We start from the raw sequence: 15,390 nt of genomic DNA, 5'->3' as shown, positions 1-15,390 counted from the left end.
ATTTGCCTTTAATATTAAAACTTTAATGACAATCACTTAACCATTCTTTCTTTGGGGTTTCTTTCTCACATGCAAAAGGAAGGTCTTTATGCTTATTATGAAGATCACTTGGGTACCTCAAATCAACTTCAAAATAATAACCTTCTTCTTCCTCATTCAATTCCTCTTGAAGAAATAACAATATTCATCAAAGCCTTTTCATAATCCTTTTGTTCCGCCCACTGTAATTTACCATAAGGCAGAGATTGAGACATTGCCCATCCATACAAATTATTAGCATCAAAATACATCAAATAATTTCTATCTTTTTCACTATCATAATTTGGAAGATATTTATTATTTGCTTTAGCATATCTTTTTGAACATACTTGTGATATTCCACCTCTCTTGGACTTCTCAACCATCAAAAGCATATCTACATCACTGATTAAATCTATATCTTTTTTTTTTGTCATTTTTAACATTGCACTCCAAGCTAAACCAGGAGCTGTGAAATAGTGGGCAGGATCCAATCCATAACAATTTTTATGATCACAGAGTGATCTAAAAGCTTCAAACACATCAGCTAACAATATGACATCTGTTTTTAGATAAAATCATGATATTCTCCAAGGTTCTTTATCTTAAATATTTCCCAAATTTATTGTGCGTGTTTATATTCCTTATAACTTATCTCTTCTTCATAAAGGTTATGATAGAAATTTTCTTTTGAAGGAAGTTGTGTTTCCTTAAATCTCACAAATGAATCCATATAATCATAAGGATAAATTCCCTGACTTGTAAGAATTTTCTCTTCACTTTGAATTTTATTCCTGGTTTGAATTTCCTCTCGAGTTAGAATTTCCTCTTTAGTTAGAATTTCATTCATTGTTTGAATTTTCTTTATAATTAGAATTTCATCTTCAGTTAGAATTTCTTCATCAATTTCCTCATTAATTAGAATTTCCTCTTTACTTTGAATTATCTCTTTAATCTGAATTTCCTCTTTAGTTAGAATTTCCTCTTTTGGAAAGAATGAATTAAGATTTGGAAAAAAGTCCGTGGAGCTTAGATTTGATGCTCGGTTGGCTTGTGGTGTTCCCATAAACTTGTAAGAATCAAGAAACCTAATACGAGTTTAAGGTTTTGTGAATATCATTTTTGTAAATTAAATATACTTTTGACTTGTGTTTGTTATGGCAGAAATATTCCCTGGTGTTTTTGAAAGTTCATTTATAAATCGATGTGTATCATAGTTGGCGCTGTTGTGAAGAAAGATTGGAATAAAAGAAGGAAATTTATAATTAAGATTACAACAGGAATGAGCGGGACCTCTTTTTTTACCAGTAAGATGACAATGATCCCTAACTTTAGACTCCTCAATTTCCTCCTCTCAAATATGACAGATATTGTTCTTTCTAAATTCTAATTTTTCTTCTTCGGTTAATTTCATCAGTTCATTTGTTTCTTTCATTAATTTAGTTTGTCTTTATACAATCCTTTTCTAATCGTTTTACAAACTCTTTTTTTCCACTATAATGTTCAAGTTTATTATACTTTTCTCCAACAGATGATTTGATATAATAACAGAAACCACAAGGAATATGTTTTTGATATTTATTTTTATATGATTCTTTTGGATAAGGAGAAGCAGTATTTATCTTTTTAAGGATACATTCAAAATCAGCGTATATCACAAATGGGTGCATGATAGATTTATTATAATCTTCAAAATATATCTTTTTACCAGGTTTAGGCATTGTAATTACAGCTGATTTATGATTACTACAATATTTTGAATGTTGTTCTAATCGTTCTTTTGTATGAAATGAATTAAGACATCGCTTGCAAGGATATATTTTGTTTGCTGTTTTGAATACATGAGAAGAGATTAATCTTGATAAATTATTGATGCATGTAAAATGTGAATTCTTTCCAACACTAAAATATAAAATCAATGTGTGTTTCTTCATTTTTATAGTTGTTTGAAATTTTTAAGGCTTCAAGCATGGCTGAAGCTCTATTGAAATCGTTAGTATTATTATTATTAAAGGCGTTTTTATGTTCTACTGACCGATTTTATGGCGGATCTGGAGGGAAAACTGTTCTATGAAATTGAACGAAACTTAACAGGATAATTACTCACCACCTGAAGTTTACACTATGAAATATTTGATGACATAGGTCACGTGGTCTGGTGGCCATATTGGATTTTATCCAAAACCTAAAACATCTTCTCCAGAACGGATAACACGACAGCCTCAATCTTTTGCACACATTTGCTAAGTTCCATGGTAATGTTAATTTGTTAATTTGGTCGAAATCGTTACATAACTAATATGATTTAAAATAATGCCGATTCACCTCATTAAATATGCAAAATATGCAAATGAGAATTGAAAAAATTTAATGACAAATTTAGATAGCACGTAAACAGGGGACTCCCAATATATTTATACTATGTCTGTATTTGACCCCAGTGAGCCCCCAGTGCCCCCCAAAGTTGAAAATGACCCATTTTTTTCAATGTCATAAAATGAAAACAACGCTTGGATGAAATTCAATGAAACTTATCCATTTAATAACTCTCCACCTGAAGTTTATACTTTGAAAATTTTGATGACGTAGGTCACGTGGTATGGCGGCCATATTGGATTTTCTCCAAAACCTAAAAACATCTTCTTCTCCAGAAGGGATAATCCGACAGCCTCAAGCTTTTGCACACATATCCGATATTCCACGGGAATGTTAAGTTGTTAATTTGGTCAAAATCGTTATTTAATTTATATGATTTTAAATGATGCCGATTCGCCTCATTAAATATGCAAATGAGAGTTGAAAAAATGTAATGACAGATTTAGATAGTACATAAACAGGGGACTCCAAATATGTTTATAGCATGTCTGGACTTGACCCCAGTGAGGCCCCAGAGCCCCCCAAAGTTTAAAATCAACCATTTTTGAAATGTCGTTAAATGAAAACAATGCTTTGATGAAATTCAATGAAACTTAACACCTTAATAACTCTCCACTTGATGTTTATACTTTGAAAATTTTTATGACGTAGGTCACGTGGTATGGCGGCCATATTGGATTTTCTCCAAAACCTAAAAACATCTTCTTCTCCAGAAGGGATAACACGAAAGCCTCAAACTTTTGCACACATTTGCGAGGTTCCATTGCAATGTTAAGTTGTTAATTTTGTCGAAATCGTTGCATAATTTGTATGATTAAAATGATGCCGATTCGCCTCATTAAATATGCCAAATATGGAAATGAGAGTTGAAATAATTTAATGACAGATTCTGATAGGGCTTGAAGAGGGGATTCAAAATATGTTTACACTATGTCTGTATTTTACCCCAGTGAGGCCCCAGATCCCCCCAAAGTTGAAAATCACCCATTTTTGACATGTCGTATAATGAAAACCAAAGAAGATAGACAAAAAGTGACCACACATTCTGGAAGATATTTTAACGTTCTACAAGTTCACCATTTACATTAATATGCAAATGTGGAGTTATTGGACTTTTTTGGGGACTTGAAAATTTGTCCAGCCTCGATTTGTCCAATGTGAAGTTTCTTTCTCTATCATGTATTGCAATGGGCTTTTCAATCCTTCATTGATATAACATGAGGGACCCCGAAGCTGGACCCCATTGCAGACTTGAAATAACTTTCTAACTCGGAACACCCATATCATGTGACAGGGTGATGGTGTTGAAATTTGTTAAAATGGAGGCACGCCTTGAAGCCCGGGATTACTGGTTTACCAGTTTTAATTAATATTTAAACTTTGTTTGTATCCGTTAATCCATATACATTAATAGAAAGATTATTCTTTTTCTCAAATTTAGGAATATCTGTTAGTGTCATTGGGAATTTAAAATCTTTAATGTCCAAGGTATTCTCGTATTTCATATATTGTTTTACTCTTTCTGAATTACAATTTGGAGGATGTAAGTGAGCAAGAACAGACCAGAGAAAACATTTATTATCATTGTTCTTAATATTAACAACTGCCTTCTTTAGTTTTATTTCTTTTGGTAATTCAATATAAGAAGAAGCTTTAAGAGGGTTTGATTTTAGAATGTGTATATCTAAAAAGACGGTTTTTTTCAATATTAAATCTACTTCCTACCACTGTTTTATCAACATCCTCCTCTTGTCTTGATAGTTCTTCATAAACCCCACTATTCAAAAAATATTGAAATGATGTTATAGAATGAAGATCTGTTCTCATACAAGGACTTTGTTCTTCATCTTGTGTTTTCATATTCATTTTCACTCCCCTATAAAACTTTCAAGTTTTCATTTCTTTTAATGTCTTTTTAATAACTTTTTCAACATCAGGTTTCACTATTTCAATTGATTCAGCTATTGATGATGGACCGGGTTCTCCAAATTGAAAAATCCTTATTTTTAAATGCCCCATCAGTGTTTTCAATATAATAGTCTCCCTTTGCTTTAAACTCACTTTTCTTGTGTTTTTGTGATTGAAGGTGATTCTTATAACTACTCTTCAAAACATCCTTTGAGCAGATATCACAATGTTTTCTTTCCAACTCAAGAGGAGATATTTGAGGAAATAGATTAAATGTGTGTTTGTTGGTTCAAAGGTGTTTTTTATAATGTTTATATTCGTGATTACAAACATTGCAGTATGTTGTATTCACCATATTTATATAATAAAACTTTGCTTAAAAACTAAAATTTTCTTGATGTAAATTTCATTTATTTTACAGGTGAATCTGTGCTTAAAACAATTTTATCCTCCAAATTTTTTCACTTAATAAATACAATATTTCAAGACACAAATGTCAAGTTTCAATCAATCTCTTCATTTGTAAAAGATACTGAGAAATATGTCAAGGATGTAAAATTGAACAAAGATAAATATAACAACTATTGGATAAAAACAATTATGGGAACTAATATGAGTTCTTCAATTTCCTTCAGTGGAAGGGCTTTTAGTATACCTGGAAGAACATCAATTAAAGTATCTCTAACAAAAGTTTCTCCTCTCCTTCTGGTAATATATTCAAAACTAGAAAGAGCAATGAAACAAGAAAAAGTATCAAAAATTAAAAACCTTATGGATGAAGCTTTAGAAAGAAAAGATAAGACCATCTGTAATATGCAAGGAGAAATTTGTATTTTTTTCAACAACCCTAAAGATGTAAATCCTGATGAAATAAAGGATGTTAATATATCAGGTGAAATGACATTTCATTCAATGGTAGTTAAGGATCATTTTAAAATTACCTTTAATATAAAAAAATGTTGTTGTTGAATCTGGTAATGAAAAAAAGTATATAGATATCGATGGTAATATTATTAAATATGAGTCAATATGCAACTGAAAGTATAGATGAATTTCAGTTTAAGTAAAGTTTTACTGTATAAATATGCTAGACTTCCCTGATTCTCCATATCACAAATTTGAGAATTGTCTTGCGTGTGATAGAGTGGGATTAAACACAGTCAAAAGCCTATAAACAATGTATATTCTGTGATTATCTTCTAATTAATGATAATAAAAAAATTAAAAAGGAAAATAATTCTTTTAGATTTACACCAAAAATGAATTACTTTACAAGATTGATTAGAGAAATGAATGTAAAGTATGAGGGTGATAACACACCTTTCCTTACAAGGGAAGAAACTGAACGTATTAGAGAAATGTTCAAAGGATTGTTGTTTTATATTATTCATGATTGTCATTTTCAGGGAAATATCAACACAAGATATTGAATAAATAAAATAATGGATTATCTTGAAATTAAACCTGAACTTAGGATAAAATATCGAGTTTCTTTAAAAAAAAACCCAATAATAAATTAAATAACCTGTTTTCCACATATATAAATTAATGATTTTTTTTACCCATTTGGGAAAATAAGATAAAATTTAACAATCATAAAAATCTTCCAAATTCATTAAGATGTCTCATAGTTGGTTCAAGCGGATGCGGAAAAACCTGCTTACTTTTGAAGATGCTCCTGACTCCCAAATTTTTAGATTATGATAATTTAATAATTTTCACAAAGTTGAGTTTTCAACCAGAGTATCAACAACTCTCACAAGGTTTTAATGCTGGTCTTCAAAAAGAAAATATAATCGGTTTATTTAAACTTCAAAAAAACCTAAATGATTATAACATTGAAGATATAATTCAACTATTTTGTGATACACAGAGATGTAAAAAGAAATCAAAACCGATAACTTGTATTCTTAGTGATTTTATGGATGATATTCCGTCTCCCCAAGATTTGGATAAATCTAAAAAGAACCTCGTTATCTTTGATTGTGTTAATGAGAGAAACCAAACAGTAATGGACAGCTACTACACAAGAGGGAGACATTCTTCTTGTAATTGTATTTATCTTTGTCAATCGTACTTTCAACTTCCTCGTCGTTCCATCAGAAACAATGCTAATACTTTTATTTTATTCAAGTTAAATTCAATAGCTATTAATTATTTTTGGAGAGATAATTGTTCTACATAATGTAGTAAAAAGGAATTTGGGGATTACATGAAGCACATGACTGAAAAATATAAATATATTGTTGTGAAACAAGATGAGATATTAAGGGATATATTTTTTGTTTTATATACAATTACATATATAAATGACTATTATTATAAATCTTGTGGGTAAATCTGCTTCTGGAAAAAAACTTTCATAAATCAAGGTTCTTGTGTAGTACAAATGAGAATATTGTAAATTTACTTAAAGAAACACCCCGTGATATGCATTGTATCAACAACAACTAGAGCAATAAGACCTGAGTAGTAAAAGGTGAAGATTATCACTATATTTCAGTGGAGGAACATATGTGATTGAGTAAAGGAGGTCAAATATTTGAGGAGGTTTCTCTTGGTACAACAAAATATTCACATTGTAAGAGTGAGTTAAGGAAACTAAAATCTGGTGGTCTTGGGATATTAGAAACTAATCCAGAAGGAACGAGTCAAATTATTGAACATCTGAGCGGAGTGAAGATTTTATCATTCGGTTTTGATGTTGATGAAGAAACTCAACGCAAACGTATGAAAAGCAGAGATGCAAGTATTAGTGAAGAAGAAATTGCAACTCGTATTAATGTTAATAAAGAATTTGATGAAATATTGAAAGAAAAGGATTTATTTAAACACATCTACTTGGATGATGAAGAAAAGGAAAATTTCCCTGTTGATCTTTACAATTCATTAAATGATATTTTCCAATAAATAAATGGATACGAAAGAAAGAGCAAGAAGATTTAAGGAACATCAAGAGTTGGTTTCAAAGGTTGTAAAACAACAGGAAGACATAAAGAAGAAACGCAGACAGAAACTAACGGGCAAAGAAGCATTTGAAAGAAAACAAGAGAAATTTTTCAAACCACTTTTAAAAACTTCCAAAGAAAAAAATTAAAGATGTTTCCACAGTTCCAACAGTAGAATATACTCCAAAAAAACTTCAAATGTTAAAACATTTTGATCAAATGACGGAGGAAGAATTAGAGCATATAGGGGAATTAGAATATGATGATGAAGGATTATTTCAACAACTGGAATAGATGAATCGCCCCACTGCTTATATTGTGAATGCTCTTCAAAACAATGAATATTCAGAGGAATCAAAAACCAAAGCAGGACTCATTCCAACAGAACAACAAGCAATATTTCATCTTGTTCAAGAAAAGGTATTGATATTTAATGATGAATTAAGGTTCTTGGGTTCTGCTCAAACCCCTGTTAAACTAACTCCGAGATTAATGTTTCTTCTCACAAAAGATGGAAGACAAGCTTCAACTGTGAGGAATGAATCAAAGTATTTTTATAAGCCATTGTATATGAAAAATAATGATGGTAGAGTATATATTGATCTGCTGAACTCTGTTGATTATAGGGTTAGTCTTTCTGGTAAACGTAGCAAGAATGAGAAGGAGAAACACATCATTCAGGCTTTAAGTATCCTTGGTTCAGGTATTAGTTTTCTTCCAAATGACCCATCGTAATTAGTTAATAGATTGTTATTGTTGTTGGGTAGTAAGAAGGCTGGAAATAACAATTGTTTTAATGAAGCATCAGCCATTTTAGACCAGTTGATGAACATAAAAATAATTAATAAATCTCAATATAAAGACATTTTATCTCGTATTAAATAAGATAAGAGGCACAATCCTGAGTTTTAATTTCACAACAAGCGACCACACATCTTCATTCCCATACCCACTACAACTTGACCCAACAAAAGAATATGAGGCATCTTTATTGTCCATGGAAACTTATAATACCTTATTTAATATAACTGATAAAAATGACAAGTTTAGTTATAATCATGGAAGTGAATTCAAAACGTTAACGGTCTCACCCAGAGCATATGATATTTCTCAAATATCTTCCAAAATTGCTCATCTTATGAAAGAACAGGGTGATGAACCCAAAAATATTGTTATAGACATTCAAAAACATACTTCAAAATCAATGCTTAAACTTAAAAATAACTACAAGGTTGATTTCACAATAGATAATTCATTTAGAGAGTTATTGGGTTTCTCCTAAAAAAAGATTGAAACTAATGGGACGTTTTACAGTGATAATGTCATTCAAATATCCTCAGGAATAAATTCGGTATAAATTTACTGTGATTTTATTGATGGTGCTTATAATGATGGAATAAAAGCAAATACAATATTTTCATTCAGCGCATCCTCAACCCCAATTGGTTATAAATTCAATATGGAACCCAAAAATTTGGTTTATCTCCCTGTGTCAGGAAAAAAACATAAACAGAGTAAATTTTAAGATAACCGACCAAGATAATCGTATAATTTCTTTCAATAGAGAAGTTATATCCATCAGAATTCACCTTCGTGAAGTTTTCCAATAAATAAATACGATGGTTATTGTGAGGAAACACAAGTTGGGAAAATATAAAATAATTACAGGGGATGGGATGTTCCTTTCCCCATACTACAAGGGTGAAGGTATGTATCTTGGTAGAGGATACTATAAACCTAAGAGACAAAGGGGTGTAGGACATCAGTTTACAGGAGATGGGATAATTGACACTCTAATGGGTTCAACTATTCTTAAACATAAAGACCTAATTGGTGCAACTGCTTCTGCTGTGGGAAATGTAGCAGGTGCTGTAAAGAGCATAAAAGATGCCCAAAAGGAATCTCATAAATTACAAGCAATTAAAGAAATTAAGAAAGGTAAAACTCAGTTGTCCCCCAAGAACGACAGAAAATAATTAAAATACTTGGGTCAGGGTTTCAAAAGTTTTAACATCTTTTTTCCTAAATAATTACAATTATGGAAGCAATTGATAGTATCTATAATTTGGATGATACTATTTTCATCTCAAACTCTACTAAAAAAGAGGATTACTTCAAGGTAAATGCAATAACTGGAACAGACTGGAATGCAAATGGTACAAAAACTTTTGAAATAAATAATCAACAAACTTATTTGAATCTATCCAAAAGTTTCTTGTTGTGTAAATTTGCATTCTCTAAGGCTGGGAATAACACAAACAGGTCAGGTCAGGTATGGGAGCATGTGACAGAACAGCGCGTCACTGCGTCCACTTTCCGCCGGTACTCCAGGGGCCTCCGTCTGGCCATCCCCCAGGCAGATGCCAGGCCCATCCCCATCTCCTTGAGATGATGGTCAACCTGTTGCAACCATGAGGCACGTGGTCGGCCCACTGGCCTCCTCCACTCATGAGACTCCCTCGCTGAGAGAATCTGGTGAGCAGGATCAGCGTCAGGAAAACGAGCCACATGTCCATACAGCCGCAACTGACGCTCACAGACTATGCAGGTAACAAATCTCATCCGAGTCTCTCTCAGCAACCGCTCGTTGGACACAAAATCCGACCAGCGATAGCCAAGGATTCTCCGAAGAGACCTGGTACGAAAGGAATTAAGTCTCCGTCTCAGATCCTTGGTCAGAGTCCAAGTCTCGCATCCATAGAGCAAGACTGGAAGTACCAAGGACCTGAAGACTCGGACTTTCGTCCTCCCGCACAGGTACCGGCAGTGCCACACCCCATGATCCAGTGAATCCATGACTCCCCAGGCCCGACCCAGACGTCTATTGACCTCTGACTCGCAGCCAGCAGAGACATGAATATCACTGCCAAGGTAAGTGAATCTCTCCACGACCTCAACATCCTCACCAGAAACAGACACAGCCAGGACAGCAGCATCCAAGATGTCACCGAAAGCCTGGATCTTAGTTTTGACCCAAGAAACCCGTAATCCCAACGGCTCCGACTCCTCATTCAGCACCTCGAGGGCCCCCAAGAGGATGTCTAAAGTCTCCGCAAAGATGACTGCATCATCTGCAAAATCAAGGTCCGAGATCTTGACATTTCCAAACGATGCACCGCAACTTGATCTCTCCGACATCCTCCCTAAAATCCAGTCCATACAAGTGCTGAAAAGTGTGGGGGCAATTACACATCCCTGATGAACTCCAGTAACAACTGGAAATAAGTCAGAGATGGTACCACCACACTTCACAGCACTCTCAGTACCAGAGTAGAGTTCAGACATCAGATCGATCAGTTTTGGTGGCACCCCACGAAGACCAAGAATCCTCCAGAGGACATCCCGATTCACTGAATCGAACGCTTTACAGAGATCAACATAGGCTGCAAGCAGCCCCTGCCGAAACTCTTGTCTGCGTTCGGTGAAGACACGAAGTGCAAGGATACGGTCAATCGTTGACCTCTTTGGTGTAAAGCCTGACTGCTCTGGACGCTGGTGCTCAAGCAGATGGTGGCGAACCCTATCAAGAATTATCCGAGCAAAGACCTTGCCCGGCACTGAGAGCAGCGTCACCCCTCGGTAGTTGTTGCAGTCTTGGCGATCACCCTTCCCTTTCCAGAGAGGGACAACAAGGCCCCTCTTCCAGTCAGTTGGGATGATGCCTGTGTTCCAGGCAGAGCACAAAACTGCATGCAACGACACGAGTGCAGCATTTCCACCAGCCTTGAAGTTCGGCATGGATGCCACAGATCCCTGGAGCTTTGCCCCGTTTCAACTGGTTCACCGCAGCCCGTGTTTCCACAAGCGAAGGTGGACCACAGTTGATTCGAGGGTCAGCAACAGGGATTGTAACACCCTTGACGTCCAACTCGACAGCTGGGGGATCAGTCCGGTACAACCGCTCAAGGTAACCGGCCCAGCGGGCCTTCACTTCAGACTCCTCTGTCAAGAGCCTACCACTCTCTGCTCGAACTGCAGTGCTCCGAGAGATGGGCTTGGATGAACGTAATGTGCGAATTCCCCTGAAAGCGGGACGAGAATCACCTGTCCACAGGTGATGCTCTACCCCCTCACAGATTCCTCGCACATAGGCCTCCTTGTCCACCCTCAGTGCACGTACAGTTTTACGCCTCAGCTCCCTGAACAGCTCAGCGCTGCAATTCAGCCTGGCCCTGCGACTCTGGTCAATGGTATCCAGTGTCCCTTGAGAGACAAAATTCTTCTTTGTCCTGTGGTGAGCTCCAAGGCATCCTTGTGAGGACGGTGGTCTTGAAGGCGCTCCACAACTCTTCAGGACCCCCCAAAGCACCCAGACCCCCCAAGTGTCCACTCAGCCTGTTCGCAAACTCCTCAGCTAGTCTCTCATCCCTGAGCTTGGCAACATCCAGCCTAGGCTGGGATGGTGCCATTCTCCAGGATTTAAGGTTCACCTTAAAGGTAAAGGTCAGGATTTAAGATGGTACCATTCTCCAGGATTGAATAACACAAACGCTACACTCGGAAATGATTTCTTCTGGAAAATGTTTGATATTGTTCGTTTGTACATTGAAACACAAGAAGTTGAAGCGGTTGATTATGTCTCTGTTGTGTCTGAAATGATGAAATTTACACTATATACATTCAGTGATAGAATGGGAAAGGGGGCTGTCGAAGGTTTTATTCCTGATGTCAACGGGAACAACCACAGACCCTGGATATACTCAAAGGAAAGGAACGTATACTGATGATACAAAAGCAGGGAATAGTTTTACTGTGGCAGTTCCTCTTAAAGGTATATTTGGATTTTGTGATCATGATAAAGTTCTGTATGGTATTAAAATTAGATTTCAACTACAAAGGAGTGATAATGAAAATAGATGACTTTTTGGTGTTGCTAGTGCTTTTGGTGATCAGAATAAATTTGTAATTGATGAAATGAGTTGGTATATTAGTGAATATACTCCTAATCTTAAAACAGAAGAGATGTTGAATAGAAGACTGAACTCAAAGAAACCACTCAGTGTATCATACCTCAAAAGAAGATGTCAACATGTTAAACTAAACCAAACCACTTACACGTGGAATTTGGGTGTTCTGGAAGGAAAGCCACGATATCTGTGGATCATTTTTTAAAAAGCAGATGGTGATACTGCGACTGATAAGAATAATGCATTAAGTGATAATGCTAAGGTGAAACAACTTTGTGTTTCACTAGATGGAACATTTTATCCACGAGATAGATTGGAAATTAATTGGGAAAAAAATGATTTTGCTGAAGCATACAAGTCTTATCAAAAGGTGTGTGTGAAAGTAATGGAAATAAAGAACCTATTTTGGATATGACAGCATTTAAAAGTTTGTATACAATCTATGCGTTTGACCTGAGTGTTCAAAAGGAAACTATAAAGTCTAATCGAGTGGATACTTCCCTATACATTGAAAGAGGAGAGAGTGAAGAAGTTGATGCATATTGTTTGCTTTTGGAAGAAACAGAATAACAGATTAATACAGATAATGGTGTTATGATTCGTCTCACATAATTTTTTGTTCAATGAATGAGTGGCAAAGTACCAACTGTGGTATATGTTAATCAAATCAATCTTCATAAACTATCATCTTGTGTTCAAAATCAAAAGCCTTGTTACTTTTAACGTTAATACAATTCAGAGAAAAGGAGCAGTAAGAATTGATGTTTTGCTCACAATAGAACAGGTTAAAATCTTGAATGATACTGGCTCACTGAAACTGAAAATGACAAAACCAATGTTGAGAAAATATTCAATAAGAGAGAGGAGTGGAGGATTTCTCCCATTTCTAATTCCTTTATTTGCTGGTTTAAGTGTGGTTGGAGCATTGACGGGTGGTATTTCAACAGCGGTGAAAACTGCCAATGAAAGGAAGGCTCAACACCGGGCTCAAAAAGAATTGGAAAGACATAAAAAAGAGTTGGAGAAACAAATTAGTGGAAGTGGTGTAATTGTAGATTTTGCTGAAAAACCTGAAGGTCTGCCTGATAAAGCGAGATTTAGTTGGAGATATGCTTTCTTCTATCGCACAAGCAGGTGTAAAATTAACTAAAAGAGGTAATGGATTATATCTTTCTAATAAATAAATGAGCATTGATGAGTGGTTTCAAGAATTTGGAAAGATTACAACATCAAATTTACAACTTGTCAAATATTGCAAGAAAAGAAAAATTCATAATGTGGTTATTTGTATGAGAGATGAATTAACAAAGTGCCTAAACTTACAAAGAATATTATTATGAACTTAGAAGATAATAATGGGAACTGTTCTCATTGGGTTTGTATTTTTAATAGTCAAGACAAATATTATTTTGATAGTTTTGGTCTTCCACCACCTGTTGAAGTCATAAAATTCTTACAGAATGGTGTTTATCAAACATTTCAAGTCCAAGAATTAAATTCCAAGTGTTGTGGTCAATTATGTCTATATGTGTTATTTCAACTCAACAAAAATAAATTTTTTTATGACATTATTTTTAATCTAATATAAATGACTTATGTTGGTAAAGATGGTTCTATCTTTGGTGTATCCCAAGAACTGGATATTGATTTATCAAATTATTACACAAAGGCACAGGCTGAACGACATAAATATAATATAACCAAAAATATTAATATGAAAAATGCTTATAAATTAAAAAATTATCCAACCCCGACTGACACGAATGACTTGGTGAGATGAAGTGATTTATCACAATATATATCCTTCAATAAAACGGCCGTGTATTCCAAAGATACAGAAGTGTTGATTTTATCTCCAGGTCATAGAGAATTCACAGTACGAATTAAAATAATTTTTTATAAAGAAGGGCGTATCGTTTGTATTAGAATCGAACAATGGGGGTATGATATGAATGATTAAGGGTATAATTGGTCATTTAAAATTGACCTAAAAGACCTAGAACAATTAAATCAGTCTCTTAAGGAAGAATATTATCCACTTGGTATAGAGAATGAGTTTTGTAGAGCCACTATTAGTAAACAACAAATAAAAGAATTTAATAAGGGTAAATATAATAATGGTTTTGCCCAAGTTTATATCATGAAAACAGAAAAAAACAGGATTATATATAATAAGTAGGGAAATACAAAATGATTTAACTGGGAAGATGGGGAGGAGTTTCGTGTCGTAATATTATTCTAACATATATTTCTAATACATAAATGACGGCAAGAAGGCTTCAAGAAAATTATCATTTCTGTGTCCAAGCATACCTTCAAGAAAAGGGTATTCGGTATTTTAATAAATATGTTCTGCAACATAAGAATGAGGTATTTTCAATAAAAGATTGGCATTATGCTGACGTTGATAAACCAACAACTTTGGATTTAATTAGAATGTTAAATAATGAAAAAAACTATAAAGTTAAGAAAACGTAAGGCTCTTTTAGAAATTCAAAAGAAATTTTATTGGTTTCCTGTTGTAAAAAAAATATTTTGGATACAGGAATAACAAGAAATCCCGATGAATATATGTATGATATTTTATGGGGTGTAAGTGATTCAAGGATAGTAAGGGACGAGGAAGGAGTTGAAGAGAGAGAAGAGGAGGGAGAAGGAGGAGAGGGAGGAAAGAGCGAGACTGAATAAATATGAAAATATGGAAACCAGTTAGATTAAAAAAAGATTGGAGGTATTACAGAAAATAAATAAATCTCAACTCACCGAGGACGAAAACAAAGAATTGACAAGTCTATTTGCAATATTTTCGATAAGACTAGTGTCAAGGACAAGATATTGACTTTGATTAAATTTTTCATTTTTTTCTAAAATAAATGTAGGAGAGAGTGAAGGCATTTCTAAGGATTCTTTATGTTTTAAAAAATTAAGATTCAAATGTGCATGTTGGAAACTAAAAAGGTTTTCACACTCTGTAGGAATTTTTCTCTTAAATAAATGAGTTATTGTCTCAAATGTAAAAAGAAAACTAATACTAAAAATATTTCATATTTTAAAAGTCAAAATAATTGGGTTATACAAAAAGGTATATGTTCAGTGTGTGGTTCAAAAAAAAATCAATTTATCTCCAAAGACAAACTTGGAGGAGATATACAAAAGTTTTTATCAGGAAGTAAATTTACAACCACTGGAATACCAGGGGAATTACATCTACCAGGGTATTCTTTCTGTGGTCC

Source organism: Eptatretus burgeri, chromosome 12 (genome assembly GCF_056783735.1).
Source record: "Eptatretus burgeri isolate ZD-2024b chromosome 12, Ebu_testis_v1, whole genome shotgun sequence".
In the NCBI taxonomy this organism is placed as follows: Eukaryota; Metazoa; Chordata; class Myxini; order Myxiniformes; family Myxinidae; genus Eptatretus; species Eptatretus burgeri.
Note: the sequence above shows the minus strand (reverse complement) of the source record.